This window comes from Coregonus lavaretus, assembly GCF_964263955.1.
Source record: "Coregonus lavaretus genome assembly, chromosome: 28".
NCBI classification, from domain to species: Eukaryota; Metazoa; Chordata; class Actinopteri; order Salmoniformes; family Salmonidae; genus Coregonus; species Coregonus lavaretus.
In genome coordinates this window covers 40,821,397-40,839,952 of record NC_140015.1, presented here as the reverse complement: position 1 = coordinate 40,839,952, position 18,556 = coordinate 40,821,397, and the positions used below count along the sequence as shown (strand labels likewise).

At 46.8% G+C, this 18,556-nt stretch overlaps 1 protein-coding gene across 1 annotated transcript in view; it reads left to right on the top strand.

The window, feature by feature from the left end:
• Window positions 1-18,556, top strand: part of LOC311103285 (serine/threonine-protein kinase SMG1-like) — a gene marked incomplete at its 3' end in the record, with an annotated part of 109,363 nt that overhangs the window by 66,212 nt on the left and 24,595 nt on the right. The gene's annotated exons all lie outside the window — the stretch shown is intronic.

Here is an 18,556-nt window from a genome sequence, read left to right as displayed (position 1 = left end):
AACAACAAATTCCATCATTTTTAGACAACTTCCTGGTCAAAATGTTTCAATGTAATAGTGAAGGTGTAAACTTGGCAGTAGAAAACCTAAACAGTATATTTGACCTCTCAGCTTCCCTATCAAATCTAAAAATCTCTAACAGAAAACCAAAGAAAAGTAATAACAGTGATAAATGGTTTGATGAAGAATGCAAAAACCTAAGAAAGAAATTGAGAAACCTATCCAACCAAAAACATAGAGACCCAGAAAACCTGAGCCTACGCCACAGACTATGGTGAATCACTAAAACAATACAGAAATACACTATGGAAAAAGAAGGAACAGCATGTCAGAAATCAGATCAATGTAATTTAAGAATCCATAGACTCTAACCACTTCTGGGAAAATTGGAACACACTAAACAAAAAACAACATGAAGAGTTATCTATCCAAAACGGAGATGTATGGATAAACCACTCCTCCAATCTTTTTGTCTCTATAACAAAGAACAAACAGCAAAAACATATACATGATCAAATACACATAATAGAATCAGCTATTAAAAACTACCAGAACCCACTGGATTCTCCAATTACATTGAATGAACTACAGGACAAAATACAAACCCTCCAACTCAAAAAGGCCTGTGGTGTTGATGGTATCCAAAATGAAATGATAAAATATACAGACTACAAATTCAAATTGGCTATACTTAAACTCTTTAACATCATCTCAGCTCTGGCATCTTCCCCAATATTTGGAACCAAGGACTGATTACCCCAATCCACAAAAGTGGAGACAAATTTGACCCCAATAACTATCATGGGATATACGTCAACAGCAACCTTGGGAAAATCCTTGTGAAATCAACGTAAAATACCAAATAATGCATGCAGAGCAGAATTAGGCCGATACTCGCAAATCCAGAAAAGAGCCGTTAAATTCTACAACCACCTAAAAGGAAGCGATTCCCCAACCTTCAATAACAAGCCATCACCTACAGAGAGATGAACTTGGAGAAGAGTCCTCTAAGCAAGCTGGTCCTGGGGCTCTGTTCACAAACACAAACAGACCCCACAGAGCCCCAGGACAGCAACACAATTAGACCCAACCAAATCACGAGAAAACAAAAAGATAATTACTTGACACATTGGAAAGAATTAACAAAAAAACTGAGCAAACTAGAATGCTATTTGGCCCTAAACAGAGAGTACACAGTGGCAGAATACCTGACCACTGTGACTGACCCAAAATTAAGGAAAGCTTTGACTATGTACAGACTCAGTGAGCATAGCCTTGATATTGAGAAAGGCCACCGTAGGCAGACCTGGCTCTCAAGAGAAGAAAGGCTATGTGCACACTGCCCACAAAATGAGGTGGAAACTGAGCTGCACTTCCTAACCTCCTGCCAAATGTATGACCATATTAGAGACATATATTCCTCTGATTACACAGACCAACAAAGAATTCGAAAACAAATCCAATTTTGATAAACTCCCATATCTACTGGGTGAAATACCAGTGTGCAATCACAGCAGCAAGATGTGTGACCTGTTGCCACAAGAAAAGGGCAACCAGTGAAGAACAAACACCATTGTAAATACAACCCATATTTATGTTTATTTATTTTCTCTTTTGTACTTTAACTATTTGCACATCGTTATAACACTGCATATAGACATAATATGACATTTAAAATGTTTGGTGTGTAATGTTTACTGTTCATTTTATTTTATTTTTATTTTTAACTTTAGTTTATTATCCATTTCACTTGCTTTGGCAATGTATACATATGTTTCCCATGCCAATAAAGCCCTTTGAATTGAATTGAATGGAGAGAGAGCGGGAGAGAGATAGAAAGAGAGAGAAAGAGAGAGAAAGAGAGAGAGAGAGAGAGAGAGAGAGAGAGAGAGAGAGAGAGAGAGAGAGAGAGAGAGAGAGAGAGAGAGAGAGAGAGAGAGAGAGAGAGAGAGAGAGAAGAGAGAGAGAGAGAGAGAGAGAGAGAGAGAGAGAGAAATATATGATGTGTGTGGACTGGGTACCTTATGAAGAGGTAGCAGAGGATACAGGCCAGTAGTAGTTTGATGAGTGCGAGAAAGACCGGAGGGCCTGGTCAGAGCAGGGCTCTGTCCCAGCCTCGTACCCAGGATCGGGGCCTGATTCTGGGCCTGATTCTGAGCTTAGCCAGTGGGTGATGTGGTGGTGGAGAACCAGACCTGTCAACACACAGGTTAACAGAGGCCAGAACACCCGCAGGTTCAGAGTGTACACACTCATCGTCCTCTCTCGCTCTCTCTGTCTTCTCGTTCCCCTCTCTCCTCCTCTCTGTTGCACCTAGATTCCTTCGTTCCTTGTCTTCTTCTTGTCTGTCCAGGACTTGGGGTTGTTCCTTAGCAATGCCAGAGAACTGAGACAGGGTCAGAGCAGGCTAACCCATCATGACTAACACTCTCTCTCTCTCTCTCTCTCTCTCCTCTCTCTCTCTCTCTCTCTCTCTCTCTCTCCTCTCTCTCTCTCTCTCTCTCTCTCTCTCTCTCTCTCTCTCTCTCTCTCTCTCTCTCTCTCTCTCTCTCTCTCTCTCTCTCTCTCCTCTCTCTCTCTCTCTCTCTCTCTCTCTCTCTCTCTCTCTCTCTCTCTCTCTCTCTCTCTCTCTCTCTCTCTCTCTCTCTCTTTCTCTCTGTCTATCTCTCCTTCTCTGTCTCTCTCTCTCTCTCTCTCTCGCCTTCCGAGCCTCAATGTTGTTCTCTCTGTTTTCTCTTCTTCTCCTCTCTCCTTCCTTCTTGTAACATAACTCCCACTTCTTCTTCTCCTCCTCCTCTCCAGCTCTTTATGGAGTTTGACGTATGTTCAGTTGAAAGTCAGTTGAAGTTCCTCTTCAGAAGTTACCCCTCCTTCTCTCCCTCTTGTTCCCCCTCCTCTTTAGAGTTGTATGTCAGGTTTATCTTTCTTTGTGAAGATTCCTCTCCAACAGGTTCTCTCTCTCTTGCCTTCTCTCTCACCCGGTCTCTCTCTCTCTCTCTCTCCCGGTCTCTCTCTCTCTCTGGTTTTTCTGCCAGTGAGCTCAGAGGAAATGCCAAACTCTTGAGAGAGGAATTTTTGTTTAAAAAAAAATAGAGGGAGGAGGAGGAGAGAGAGAGAGACTGGGCAGCAACACACACTCTCCTCCCACCTCTTAAAGAGACAAAGACATTGTTTCACATCTCAACATCACATTCAAGAGGAGACAGGCTATGTCCCAAATGGCACCCTATTCCCTATATAGTGCACTACTTAAGACCAGAGCACTATGGGCCCTTGTTGAAAGTAGTGCACTATATAGGGAATAGGGTGCCATTTGGGACACAGTAACTATGACAGTTACTGTTGCAGCATTCACATAAGTGTCAACAAAAGTTATTCAATTCAATTTGACTGATTTGATATATACTGTACACTGAGTGTAAAAAACATTAAGAACACCTTCCTAATATTGTGTTGCACCCCCTTTTGTCCTCAGAACAGCCTAAATTCGTTGGGGGCATGGACACTACAAGATGTCGAAAGCGTTCCACATGGATGCTGGCCCATGTTGACTCCAATGCTTCCCACAGATGTGTCAAGTTGGCTGGATGTCCTTTGGGTGGTGGACCAGTCTTGATACACACGGGAAACTGCTGAGCGTGAAAAACCCAGCAGCGTTGCAGTTATTGACACATACCGGTGCACCTGGCACCTACTACCATACCCCGTTCAAAGGCACTTCAATATTTTGTCTTGCCCATTCACCCTCTGAATGGCACTCATACCCAATCCATGTCTCAAGGGTTAAAAATCCTTCTTTAACCTGTCTCCTCCCCTTCATCTACACTGATTGAAGTGGATTTATCAGGTAATATCAATAAGGGATCACAGCTTTCACCTGGATTCACCAGGTCAGTCTATGTAATGGAAAGAGCAGGTGTTCCTAACATTTTGTACAGTCAGTGTATATCTACAACAAAGCATTACTAACAGCAAGCCTTGAGCATATATTGTGAGGACCGACAAACTACTTTGGAAAGACTAAGAGAATATATGAACTTATTATAGAATAGAATATGTTAAATAAGTGTTTTCTTCAACTTCAGTATGTCTGTGATGTGTTCAGTAATACACAAAGAAGGAGATGAAGGCCAGATGAAAAGTCGTTGTTAGTCTCTGGCACGTCACTGGTCCTTCTCTCAGGGGTCAGGGGTTAAGGTTCGTACTAATGATGGATTTCACAGGTCACGCTCAGGTCAACACTAACACCAGGGCTTATCGTGGCGGACCTCTGCCTGTGAATGTATGTGTGTGTATGTGTTTGTACGTGTGTGTGTGTGTGTGTATACACGTGTGTGTGTGTACAGTACTCCTCAGTGACTCAATAGGTCCTTGTTTAGCTACACTGGACCACACCTCTGACTAAGGTCTGTCCTGGGCTGGCTGCATCCCAAATGGCACTGGCCCATAGGGCTCTGGTCAAAAGTAGTGCACTATATAGGGGTTAGGGTGCCATTTGGGACACTTCCCGATGATGACTTCACAGTGCCCTACAGTGGAGTGTGGGAGAGGTTTAGAAGAGATGATTATACTCCTTTCTCCCCTCCACCCTCTACAGCCCATATAAACTAAACACTGTTGTCACAGACATACATTATTAAACTAACTGTTGTCACAGACATACATTATTAAACTAACTGTTGTCACTGACATACATTATTAAACTAACTGTTGTCACAGACATACATTATTAAACTAACTGTTGTCACATACATACATTATTAAACTAACTGTTGTCACAGACATACATTATTAAACTAACTGTTGTCACAGACATACATTATTAAACTAACTGTTGTCACAGACATACATTATTAAACTAACTGTTGTCACTGACATACATTATTAAACTAACTGTTGTCACAGACATACATTATTAAACTAACTGTTGTCACAGACATACATTATTAAACTAACTGTTGTCACAGACATACATTATTAAACTAACTGTTGTCACAGACATACATTATTAAACTAACTGTTGTCACAGACATACATTATTAAACTAACTGTTGTCACAGACATACATTATTAAACTAACTGTTGTCACAGACATACATTATTAAACTAACTGTTGTCACAGACATACGTTATTAAAATAACTGTTGTCACAGACATACATTATTAAACTAACTGTTGTCACAGACATACATTATTAAAATAACTGTTGTCACAGACATACATTATTAAAATAACTGCTGTCACAGACATACATTATTAAAATAACTGTTCTCACAGACATACATTATTAAAATAACTGTTGTTATATAATACATCATTAATGCTCTTAACTCTTTATACACGGTATACAGTGGGGAGAACCTGCCGATTTTGCAGGTTTTCCTACTTACAAAGCATGTAGAGGTCTGTAATTTTTTATCGTAGGTACACTTCAACTGTGAGAGACGGAATCTAAAACAAAAATCCAGAAAATCACATTGTATGATTTTTAAGTAATTAATTTGCATTTTATTGCATGACATAAGTATTTGATACATCAGAAAAGCAGAACTTAATATTTGGTACAGAAACCTTTGTTTGCAATTACAGAGATCATATGTTTCCTGTAGGTCTTGACCAGGTTTGCACACACTGCAGCAGGGATTTTGGCCCACTCCTCCATACAGACCTTCTCCAGATCCTTCAGGTTTCGGAGCTGTCGCTGGGCAATACGGACTTTCAGCTCCCTCCAAAGATTTTCTATTGGGTTCAGGTCTGGAGACTGGCTAGGCCACTCCAGGACCTTGAGATGCTTCTTACGGAGCCACTCCTTAGTTGCCCTGGCTGTGTGTTTCGGGTCATTGTCATGCTGGAAGACCCAGCCAATACCCATCTTCAATGCTCTTACTGAGGGAAGGAGGTTGTTGGCCAAGATCTCGCGATACATGGCCCCATCCATCCTCCCCTCAATACGGTGCAGTCCCAACCGTGAAGCATGATGTTTCCACCTCCATGCTTCACGGTTGGGATGGTGTTCTTGGGGTTGTACTCATCCTTCTTCTTCCTCCAAACATGGCGAGTGGAGTTTAGACCAAAAAGCTCTATTTTTGTCTCATCAGACCACATGACCTTCTCCCATTCCTCCTCTGGATCATCCAGATGGTCATTGGCAAACTTCAGACGGGCCTGGACATGTGCTGGTTTGAGCAGGGGGACCTTGCATGCGCTGCAGGATTTTAATCCATGACGGCGTAGTGTGTTACTAATGGTTTTCTTTGAGACTGTGTTCCCAGCTCTCTTCAGGTCATTGACCAGGTCCTGCCGTGTAGTTCTGGGCTGATCCCTCACCTTCCTCATGATCATTGATGCCCCACGAGGTGAGATCTTGCATGGAGCCCCAGACCGAGGGTGATTGACCGTCATCTTGAACTTCTTCAATTTTCTAATAATTGTGCCAACAGTTGTTGCCTTCTCACCAAGCTGCTTGCCTATTGTCCTGTAGCCCATCCCAGCCTTGTGCAGGTCTACAATTGTATCCCTGATGTCCTTACACAGCTCTCTGGTCTTGGCCATTGTGGAGAGATTGGAGTCTGTTTGATTGAGTGTGTGGACAGGTGCAGTTAATGCAGGTAATGAGTGGAGAACAGGAGGGCTTCTTAAAGAAAAACTAACAGGTCTGTGAGAGCCGGAATTCTTACTGGTTGGTAGGTGATCAAATACTTATGTCATGCAATAAAATGCAAATTAATTACTTAAAAATCATCCAATGTGAGACCTCTACATGCTTTGTAAGTAGGAAAACCTGCAAAATCAAATACTTGTTCTCCCCACTGTAAATGATTTAGAATGAGAACACCTTCAGACAATGCTTCTCTATTCTGACGTCTGTCTGTATGAATGGGAGGGTGGTGGGTGCGTCCCAAATGGCAGGCTACTCCCTGCATAGTGCACTACTTTAGACTAGGGCCCTGCTAGTGTACTACTTTAGACTAGGGCCTTGCATAGTGCACTACTTTAGACTAGGGCCTTGCTAGTGTACTACTTTAGACTAGGGCCCTGCTAGTGCACTACTTTAAACTAGGGCCCTGCATAGTGCACTACTTTAGACTAAGGCCCTGCTAGTGTACTACTTTAGACTAGGGCCCTGCTAGTACACTACTTTAGACTAGGGCCTTGCATAGTGCACTACTTTAGACTAGGGCCTTGCTAGTGTACTACTTTAGACTAGGGCCCTGCTAGTGCACTACTTTAAACTAGGGCCCTGCATAGTGCACTACTTTAGACTAAGGCCCTGCATAGTACACTACTTTAGACTAGGGCCTTGCATAGTGCACTACTTTAGACTAAGGCCCTGCATAGTACACTACTTTAGACTAGGGCCCTGCTAGTGCACTACTTTAGACTAGGGCCCTGCTAGTACACTACTTTAGACTAGGGCCTTGCATAGTGCACTACTTTAGACTAGGGCCCTGCTAGTGTACTACTTTAGACTAGGGCCCTGCTAGTACACTACTTTAGACTAGGGCCTTGCATAGTGCACTACTTTAGACTAGGGCCTTGCTAGTGTACTACTTTAGACTAGGGCCCTGCTAGTGCACTACTTTAAACTAGGGCCCTGCATAGTGCACTACTTTAGACTAAGGCCCTGCATAGTACACTACTTTAGACTAGGGCCTTGCATAGTGCACTACTTTAGACTAAGGCCCTGCATAGTACACTACTTTAGACTAGGGCCTTGCATAGTGCACTACTTTAGACTAGGGCCTTGCTAGTGTACTACTTTAAACTAGGGCCCTGCTAGTGCACTACGTAGGGAATATAGTCTCTCTCATCCACAGTAGCCTATTGTCTCACTCCCTCTGGTCACACAGTTCTACGCACACACACACACACACACACACACACACACACACACACACACACACACACACAAACGTAGACACGCAGACTGCAACCCTAAGGGCAGAGTCTTAATAAGACACAGAGACAGATAACCAGCCAGTTCCCAGTATGTGAATGGAACCAAAGCCTATTTAATGGTACGGGACAAGAAGGCTGGTGTCAGCTAAGGTAGGCATATTATATCCCCCCTTTTGGGCCCTGGTCAAAAGTAGTGCACTACATAGGGAATAGGGTGCCATTTGGGACTCGGATTTATAACGCCTGCCCAATATACTGCCTAAATGTAAAACAGTAGTATGGTAGTAGAAGAAGGGTGGAGCTATCTATCTCCTCCACCTCTACTGCTAGGGTGGAGCTATCTATCTCCTCCACCTCTACTGCTAGGGTGGAGCTATCTATCTCCTCCACCTCTACTGCTAGGGTGGAGCTATCTATCTCCTCCACCTCTACTGCTAGGGTGGAGCTATCTATCTCCTCCACCTCTACTGCTAGGGTGGAGCTATCTATCTCCTCCACCTCTACTGCTAGGGTGGAGCTATCTATCTCCTCCACCTCTACTGCTAGGGTGGAGCTTTCTATCTCCTTCACCTCTACTGCTAGGGTGGAGGTTACCACAACAACCCTTCAGACATACAGGAGGACATGCAGGCACACACACACACACACACACACACACACACACACACACACACACACACACCACAGATAAAGTTTTCACAACAAACACCCACAGCTAATCCTTCTGTTGACATTTCACTTCCCTAAACAGCAGTAGCCATGATGCCAGCAGTAACCATGACAACAGCAGTAACCTTGACACCAGCAATAACCATGTTGCCATGGCTGTGAAGTGTGAAGTGGGAGAAAGACAGGTGTTTGGTGCTTTGGCTCAGTGAACACTGAGAGACAACACAGACACACACACACACACACACACACACACACACACACACACACACACACACACACACACACACTTGGACACCTGACTGGCTCTCCTCCTCCATTCACTGACCTCATAACAGAGATAGGCTGTACAACGCTATACAAGCTTAAAGAGATACTTCACCACTAAATCAAGGTTTGTCTATGTTTTTAAGAGTCTATTTTGTAGGTAGATATGTAGTCTTTGAAGAATGGGACTATAAGATTGGCAGTAACAGATGTAAGAATATTTATGGGAGCAGCGCTAGTAGTGTTCAGAGCCTGTCCTCCTCTTTCTCTGTCATTCCCAACCCACAGCTACAATAACAAATCCTGTTGCCGTGTTATTGTTCTACAACTAGGTCCATTCTATTCCACTGTTGTTGTTCTAGAACCAAATATATTCTATTCCACTGTTGTTGTTCTAGAACCAAATATATTATATTCCACTGTTGTTGTTCTAGAACCAAATATATTCTATTCCACTGTTATTGTTCTACAACTAAATCCATTATATTCCACTGTTGTTGTTCTAGAACCAAATATATTCTATTCCACTGTTGTTGTTCTACAACTAAATCCATTATATTCCACTGTTGTTGTTCTAGAACCAAATATATTCTATTCCACTGTTGTTGTTCTACAACTAAATCCATTATATTCCACTGTTGTTGTTCTAGAACCAAATCCATTCTATTCCACTGTTGTTGTTCTACAACTAAGTCCATTCTATTCCACTGTTATTGTTCTAGAACCAAATCCATTCTATTCCACTGTTATTGTTCTAGAACTAAATCCATTCTATTCCACTGTTATTGTTCTAGAACCAAATCCATTCTATTCCAATGTTGTTGTTCTAGAACCAAATCCATTCTATTCCACTGTTATTGTTCTAGAACTAAATTCATTCTATTCCACTGTTATTGTTCTAGAACCAAATCTCTATTCCACATGGCACACTCAGAAAATCAATATGGACCGTACCATCGAATTACCTAATCGTTTACAACACCCTCTGACAGGAAGTGCTATTCATGGTTTCTGGTCATGTGACATGACACAGGAAGTAGGATAGACTCTTACAGTAGCTTCTCCTCATTGGTCAAATATTCCTCCCACCTGCTTGGATCCATACTACAGGGCCCGTATTCATAAAAGTGTCTCAGAGTAGGAGAGTTGATCTAGGATCAGGTCCCCCGTCCATTCATTTATTATCATAACTCATTATGATCCTGGATCAGTTTTCCTACTCTGAGACACTTTATTAATACAGACCCTGATGCATGGGGCTGTGTGATTGTAATTGTTGTAGTCTGACTATGCCTGTCAGTAGGGTTAGACTCTGAACCCTAACCCCAACCTTAACCCTAACCCCAACCCTAACGCTAACCCTAACCCTAACCCTAACCCTAACCCTACCATACGATAGTCCTAGTCCCTATATAGAAGCTCTGGTCAAAAGTAGTGCACTATAAAGGGAATAGGGTACCATTTGAGACGTAACCATAGTAACCATAGAACCCATAGACATACATACATACATTTGAGAAGCAGAAATGCTCTTCATGTTTTGTACTTTGTTAGACTATGTTCAAAGACCTCTGTGTGTGTGTGTGTGTTTGTGTGTGTGTGGCCACAGTATAGTGCCTTCAGAAAGTATTCATGCCCCTCGACTTATTCAACATTTTGTTGTGTTACAGCCTGAATTCAAAATGGATTCAAAAATATATTTTGTTTTACACATCTACACACAATATCCCATAATAACAAAGTGAAAACATATTTTTAGAAATGTGTGCACATTCATTCTTTCCTTTACACGGATCAGTCGTCCTGGTCCCTTTGCAGAAAAACAGCCCCAAAGCATGATGTTTCCACCCTCATGCTTCACAGTAGGTATGGTGTTCTTTGGATGCAACTCAGCATTCTTTGTCCTCCAAACACGACGAGTTGAGTTTTTACCAAAAAATTTATATTTCGGTTTCATCTGATCATATGACATTCTCCCAATCCTCTTCTGGATCATCCAAATGCACTCTAGCAAACTTCAGACGGGCCTGGACATGTACTGGCTTAAGCAGGGGGACAGCTGCCTCTGATTGGGAACCACACAGGCCAACATAGATCCACACATACTAGATAACCCACCTAGAATAATACACATAGATACAACAAAGAATATACACACCCTTACTCACATATATGAGTCCCCTGAGTCAGGGCGTGACAGTACCCCCCCCCCCCCCCCCAAAGGTGCGGACTCCGACCGCACAAACTTTACATTACAGGGTAGGGGCCGGGTGGGCATTCCGCCTCGGAGGCGGATCCGGCTCCGGGCGTGACGACCACATACTCTCCGCCTCCCGATTGCCCCCCCCTGGCCTGGTCTGGACCTCAGCGCGCTGCTTCCCCTCTCCTTCCTCCCACGAAGTACCAAGCCCTGTCTGGACCCTGGTGTGGGAGACCCCAAACCTGCAGAGGGGCTGACGTCTGGGTCTGGACTGGAGCCGCTGACCGGAGCTGGACTGGACCCCGGTGGAGCGGACTGCTCTGGCTCCGGAGTGGAGCAGCTGACCGGAGCTGGACTGGGCACCGGTGGAACGGACTGATCTAGCTCCGGAGTGGAGCGGCTGACCGGAGCTGGACTGGACCCCGGTGGAGCGGACTGCTCTGGCTCCGGAGTGGAGCAGCTGACCGGAGCTGGACTAGAGCCCAGTGGAGCGGACTGCTCTGGCTCCGGAGTGGAGCAGCTGACCGGTGCCGGACAAGGCACCGGTGGAACAGACTGGACACACGCACCACTGGTCTGGTGCGAGGAGCAGGCACGGGCCGAACCGGACTAGGAACACGCACCACTGGCCTGGTGCGAGGAGCAGGAACGGGCCGGGCCGGACTGGCGACGCGCACCACTGGCTTGGTGCGGGGAGCAGGAACAGGCCGTACCGGACTGTGGAGGCGGACTGGAGGTGTGGAGCGGAGAGCTGGCACAACCCGTCCTGGCTGGATGCCTACTTCCGCACAGTATGTGTGAGGCATCAGCACAGGACGCACTGGGCTGTGCACACGCACTGGCGATACAGTTCGTAGAACTGGTGCAGGATATGCGGGACCGAGGAGGCGTACTGGAGACCAGGAGCGTTGAGCCGGCACACCCCGTCCTGGCTGGATGCCCATCTTCGCACTGCACGTGCGTGGTGCAAGCACAGGACGTACAGGCCTGTGCCGGCGCACTGGCGACACAGTACGTAGCTCCGCATAACACGGAGCCTGCCCAGTCATACGCTTCCTCGCGTGAGTACGGGGAGTTGGCTCTGCTCTGACACTAGGCTCCGCCAACCACCCCATGTGCTCCCCCCAAAACATTTTATTGGGGCTGCTTCTCGGGCTTCCTCCTCGACCGGCCTCCTCCATGTTGCCGTTGCTCCTCTCCTGCCTGGGCATCTACCTTAGCCCATGGTCCTTTCCCCGCAAATATCTCTTCCCATGACCACAAATTGCCCACCTGTGACATGGCTATTCGCTCCGCCTGGGCACGCTGCTTGGTCCTCGTTTGGTGGGATCTTCTGTCACGTTCGTTCAATGACGGGTCAGACCAAGGCGCAGCGTGATATGCGTACATGTTTATTTAACTTATAAACACACGACAAAATAACAAAGAAAACGAAACGTGAAGTCCAAAGGTTGAACAAACAACAAACCTTACCCGGAACAAGATCCCACAACTACCTAGTGCCAATAGGCTGCCTAAGTATGATCCCCAATCAGAGACAACGAGCGACAGCTGCCTCTGATTGGGAACCACACCGGCCAACATAGATCTACACATTCTAGATAACCCACCTAGAATAATACACATAGATACAACAAAGAATATATACACCCTGACTCACATATACGAGTCCCCTGAGTCAGGGCGTGACACTTGCTGAAAGGTGAATTAATCTCCCAGTATCTGGTGAGAGACTGAACCAGGTTTACCTCTAGTATTTTGCCTGTGCTTAGCTCCATTCTGTTTCTTTTTTATCCTGAAAACCCCCCCAGTCCTTAACGATTACAAGCATACCCATAACATGATGCAGCCACCACTATGCTTGAAAACATGGAGAGTGGAACTCAGTAATGTGTTGCATTGGATTTGCCCCAAACATAACACTTTGTATTCAGGACAAAAAGTAAATTGCTTTGCCACATTTTTTGCAGTATTACTTTAGTGCCTTGCAAACAGGATGCATGTTTTGGAATATTTTTTATTCTGTACAGGCTTCCTTCTTTTCACTCTGTCAATTATGTTAGTATTGTGGATTAACTACAATGTTGTTGATCCATCCTCAGTCTTCTATCACAGCCATTAAACTCTGTAACTGTTTTAAAGTCACCATGGGCCTCGCCTGTATCTTTGTAGTGACTGGGTGTATTGATACAGCATATTGCTACAGCATCCAAAGTCTAATTAAGGAAATGGTCCAAAGCAACTTACAGTCATGTGTGCATACATTTTTACGTATGGGTGGTCCCGGGGATCGACCCCACTACCCTGGTGTTACAAGCGCCATGCTCTACCAATTGAGCTACAGAGGACCATGATGATCTGGATGAAACTGCCGAATCAAGGCAAAGGTAAGAATCTCTGGATTAACTATCTAATGTTACTTACATTTTGTAATGAGTAAATTGGCTACATTTCTTTAAATTAACAATTCTGTGAACTGTCTTGTGCAAGTTTTATATTTACACACTAACTGTTAGCAAAGGTGTCAGCTAGAGAAACCATGTTGTCCAGAGTGTAGAAACCATGTTGTCCAGAGTATAGAAACCATGTTGTCCAGCGTGTAGAAACCATGTTGTTGTCACGTTCGTTCATAAACGGGACGGACCAAGGCGCAGCGTGATATGCAAACATGATTATTTAACGAATAAACACAACGACAATCAGAGACAACGAGCGACAGCTGCCTCTGATTGGGAACCACACCGGCCAACATAGATCTAGACATACTAGACTTTAAACATAGATCTACACCACATAGAAAATACACACCCTGACTCAACAAATAAGAGTCCCCAGAGTCAGGGCGTGACAGTACCCCCCCCCCCAAAGGTGCGGACTCCGACCGCACAACATAAACATAACAGGGTAGGGGCCGGGTGGGCATTCCGCCTCGGAGGCGGATCCGGCTCAGGGCGTAACGACCTCTCACTCTTCGCCTCCCTGTTGCGCCCCTGGTCTGGTCTAGACCTCGGCGCGTTGCTTCCCCTCTCCTTCCTCCCAGTCTGGACCCTGGTGTGGGAGACCCCGAACCTGGAGAGGGGCTGACGTCATGGTCTGGAATGGAGCCGCTGACCGGAGCTGGATCAGGCACCGGCGGAGCGGACTGCACTGGCTCCGGAGTGGAACAGCTGACCGGAACTGGATCAGGCACCGGTGGAACGGACTGATCTAGCTCCGGAGTGGAGCGGCTGACCGGAGCTGGACTGGACCCCGGTGGAGCGGACTGCTCTGGCTCCGGAGTGGAGCAGCTGACCGGAGCTGGACTAGAGCCCAGTGGAGCGGACTGCTCTGGCTCCGGAGTGGAGCAGCTGACCGGTGCCGGACAAGGCACCGGTGGAACAGACTGGACACACGCACCACTGGTCTGGTGCGAGGAGCAGGCACGGGCCGAACCGGACTAGGAACACGCACCACTGGCCTGGTGCGAGGAGCAGGAACGGGCCGGGCCGGACTGGCGACGCGCACCACTGGCTTGGTGCGGGGAGCAGGAACAGGCCGTACCGGACTGTGGAGGCGGACTGGAGGTGTGGAGCGGAGAGCTGGCACAACCCGTCCTGGCTGGATGCCTACTTCCGCACAGTATGTGTGAGGCATCAGCACAGGACGCACTGGGCTGTGCACACGCACTGGCGATACAGTTCGTAGAACTGGTGCAGGATATGCGGGACCGAGGAGGCGTACTGGAGACCAGGAGCGTTGAGCCGGCACACCCCGTCCTGGCTGGATGCCCATCTTCGCACTGCACGTGCGTGGTGCAAGCACAGGACGTACAGGCCTGTGCCGGCGCACTGGCGACACAGTACGTAGCTCCGCATAACACGGAGCCTGCCCAGTCATACGCTTCCTCGCGTGAGTACGGGGAGTTGGCTCTGCTCTGACACTAGGCTCCGCCAACCACCCCATGTGCTCCCCCCAAAACATTTTATTGGGGCTGCTTCTCGGGCTTCCTCCTCGACCGGCCTCCTCCGTGTTGCCGTTGCTCCTCTCCTGCCTGGGCATCTACCTTAGCCCATGGTCCTTTCCCCGCAAATATCTCTTCCCATGACCACAAATTGCCCACCTGTGACATGGCTATTCGCTCCGCCTGGGCACGCTGCTTGGTCCTCGTTTGGTGGGATCTTCTGTCACGTTCGTTCAATGACGGGTCAGACCAAGGCGCAGCGTGATATGCGTACATGTTTATTTAACTTATAAACACACGACAAAATAACAAAGAAAACGAAACGTGAAGTCCAAAGGTTGAACAAACAACAAACCTTACCCGGAACAAGATCCCACAACTACCTAGTGCCAATAGGCTGCCTAAGTATGATCCCCAATCAGAGACAACGAGCGACAGCTGCCTCTGATTGGGAACCACACCGGCCAACATAGATCTACACATTCTAGATAACCCACCTAGAATAATACACATAGATACAACAAAGAATATATACACCCTGACTCACATATACGAGTCCCCTGAGTCAGGGCGTGACACTTGCTGAAAGGTGAATTAATCTCCCAGTATCTGGTGAGAGACTGAACCAGGTTTACCTCTAGTATTTTGCCTGTGCTTAGCTCCATTCTGTTTCTTTTTTATCCTGAAAACCCCCCCAGTCCTTAACGATTACAAGCATACCCATAACATGATGCAGCCACCACTATGCTTGAAAACATGGAGAGTGGAACTCAGTAATGTGTTGCATTGGATTTGCCCCAAACATAACACTTTGTATTCAGGACAAAAAGTAAATTGCTTTGCCACATTTTTTGCAGTATTACTTTAGTGCCTTGCAAACAGGATGCATGTTTTGGAATATTTTTTATTCTGTACAGGCTTCCTTCTTTTCACTCTGTCAATTATGTTAGTATTGTGGATTAACTACAATGTTGTTGATCCATCCTCAGTCTTCTATCACAGCCATTAAACTCTGTAACTGTTTTAAAGTCACCATGGGCCTCGCCTGTATCTTTGTAGTGACTGGGTGTATTGATACAGCATATTGCTACAGCATCCAAAGTCTAATTAAGGAAATGGTCCAAAGCAACTTACAGTCATGTGTGCATACATTTTTACGTATGGGTGGTCCCGGGGATCGACCCCACTACCCTGGTGTTACAAGCGCCATGCTCTACCAATTGAGCTACAGAGGACCATGATGATCTGGATGAAACTGCCGAATCAAGGCAAAGGTAAGAATCTCTGGATTAACTATCTAATGTTACTTACATTTTGTAATGAGTAAATTGGCTACATTTCTTTAAATTAACAATTCTGTGAACTGTCTTGTGCAAGTTTTATATTTACACACTAACTGTTAGCAAAGGTGTCAGCTAGAGAAACCATGTTGTCCAGAGTATAGAAACCATGTTGTCCAGAGTATAGAAACCATGTTGTCCAGAGTGTAGAAACCATGTTGTCCAGAGTATAGAAACCATGTTGTCCAGCGTGTAGAAACCATGTTGTTGTCACGTTCGTTCATAAACGGGACGGACCAAGGCGCAGCGTGATATGCAAACATGATTATTTAACGAATAAACACAACGACAATCAGAGACAACGAGCGACAGCTGCCTCTGATTGGGAACCACACCGGCCAACATAGATCTAGACATACTAGACTTTAAACATAGATCTACACCACATAGAAAATACACACCCTGACTCAACAAATAAGAGTCCCCAGAGTCAGGGCGTGACAGTACCCCCCCCCCCAAAGGTGCGGACTCCGACCGCACAACATAAACATAACAGGGTAGGGGCCGGGTGGGCATTCCGCCTCGGAGGCGGATCCGGCTCAGGGCGTAACGACCTCTCACTCTTCGCCTCCCTGTTGCGCCCCTGGTCTGGTCTAGACCTCGGCGCGTTGCTTCCCCTCTCCTTCCTCCCAGTCTGGACCCTGGTGTGGGAGACCCCGAACCTGGAGAGGGGCTGACGTCATGGTCTGGACTGGAGCCGCTGACCGGAGCTGGATCAGGCACCGGCGGAGCGGACTGCACTGGCTCCGGAGTGGAACAGCTGACCGGAACTGGATCAGGCACCGGTGGAGCGGACTGCTCTGGCTCCGGAGTGGAGTAGCTGACCGGTGCCGGACAAGGCACCGGTGGACCGGGCACGGGCCGTGCCGGACTGGACAAACGCACCACTGGTCTGGTGCGAGGAGCAGGCACGGGCCGGACCGGACTGGCGACGCGCACCACTGGTTTGGTGCGAGGAGCAGGAACAGGCCGGGCTGGCGACGCGCACCCCTGGCTTGGTGCGAGGAGCAGGAACAGGCCGGGACGGGCTGGCGACGCGCACCACTGACTTGGTGCGAGGAGCAGGAACAGGCCGGGCCGGGCTGGCGACGCGCACCACTGGCTTGGTGCGAGGAGCAGGTAAGGGGTCGGGCCGTACTGGGAACACGCACCACTGGCTTAGTGCGGGGAGCAGGAACGGGCCGGACCGGACTGGCGACTCGCACCACTTCCTTCTGCTGCCTAACCAGCTCCTCTCGCCGTGCCTCTACCCCTTCCTTCTGCTCCCTCTGAACCAATAGCCCCCGTAATCTGGTGGCCTCCTCTCCTAACCAGCAGATCCGCCCTGTCGCGGCCTCCTGCTGCCTCGTCGTCCACACCGTGTGCCCCCCCAACATTTTCTTGGGGTTGCCTCTCCACCCTGATCAGGGCCTCCATCTGCCTTGCCAGATCCTCTCTCATCTCCTGCCAAGTCCATCCTCTCTGCTCCACCTCGGCACACTGCTTGGTCCAGGTCTGGTGGGATCTTCTGTCACGTTCGTTCATAAACGGGACGGACCAAGGCGCAGCTTGATACGCAAACATGTTTATTTAAACGTAATAAACACAACGACAAAACAATAAACCAACGATACGTGACGTCCTAAGGTACACACAACAAACCTCACACGGAACAAGATCCTACAACCCACTAGTGCCAAAAGGCTGCCTAAGTATGGTCCCCAATCAGAGACAACGAGCGACAGCTGCCTCTGATTGGGAACCACACCGGCCAACATAGATCTAGACATACTAGACTTTAAACATAGATCTATACCACATAGAAAATACACACCCTGACTCAACAAATAAGAGTCCCCAGAGTCAGGGCGTGATAGTTGTCCAGAGTGTGGAAACCATGTTGTCCAGAGTGTAGAAACCATGTTGTCCAGAGTATGGAAACTTTATTGTCCAGAGTGTAGAAACCATATTGTCCAGAGTATAGAAACCATGTTGTCCAGAGTGTAGAAACCATGTTGTACAGAGTGTAGAAACCATATTGTCCAGAGTATGGAAACTTTGTTGTCCAGAGTGTAGAAACCATGTTGTCCAGAGTATGGAAACTTTATTGTCCAGAGTGTAGAAACCATGTTGTCCAGAGTATGGAAACCATCTTGTCCAGAGTATAGAAACCATGTTGTCCAGAGTGTAGAAACCATGTTGTCCAGAGTGTAGAAACCATATTGTCCAGAGTATAGAAACCATGTTGTCCAGAGTGTAGAA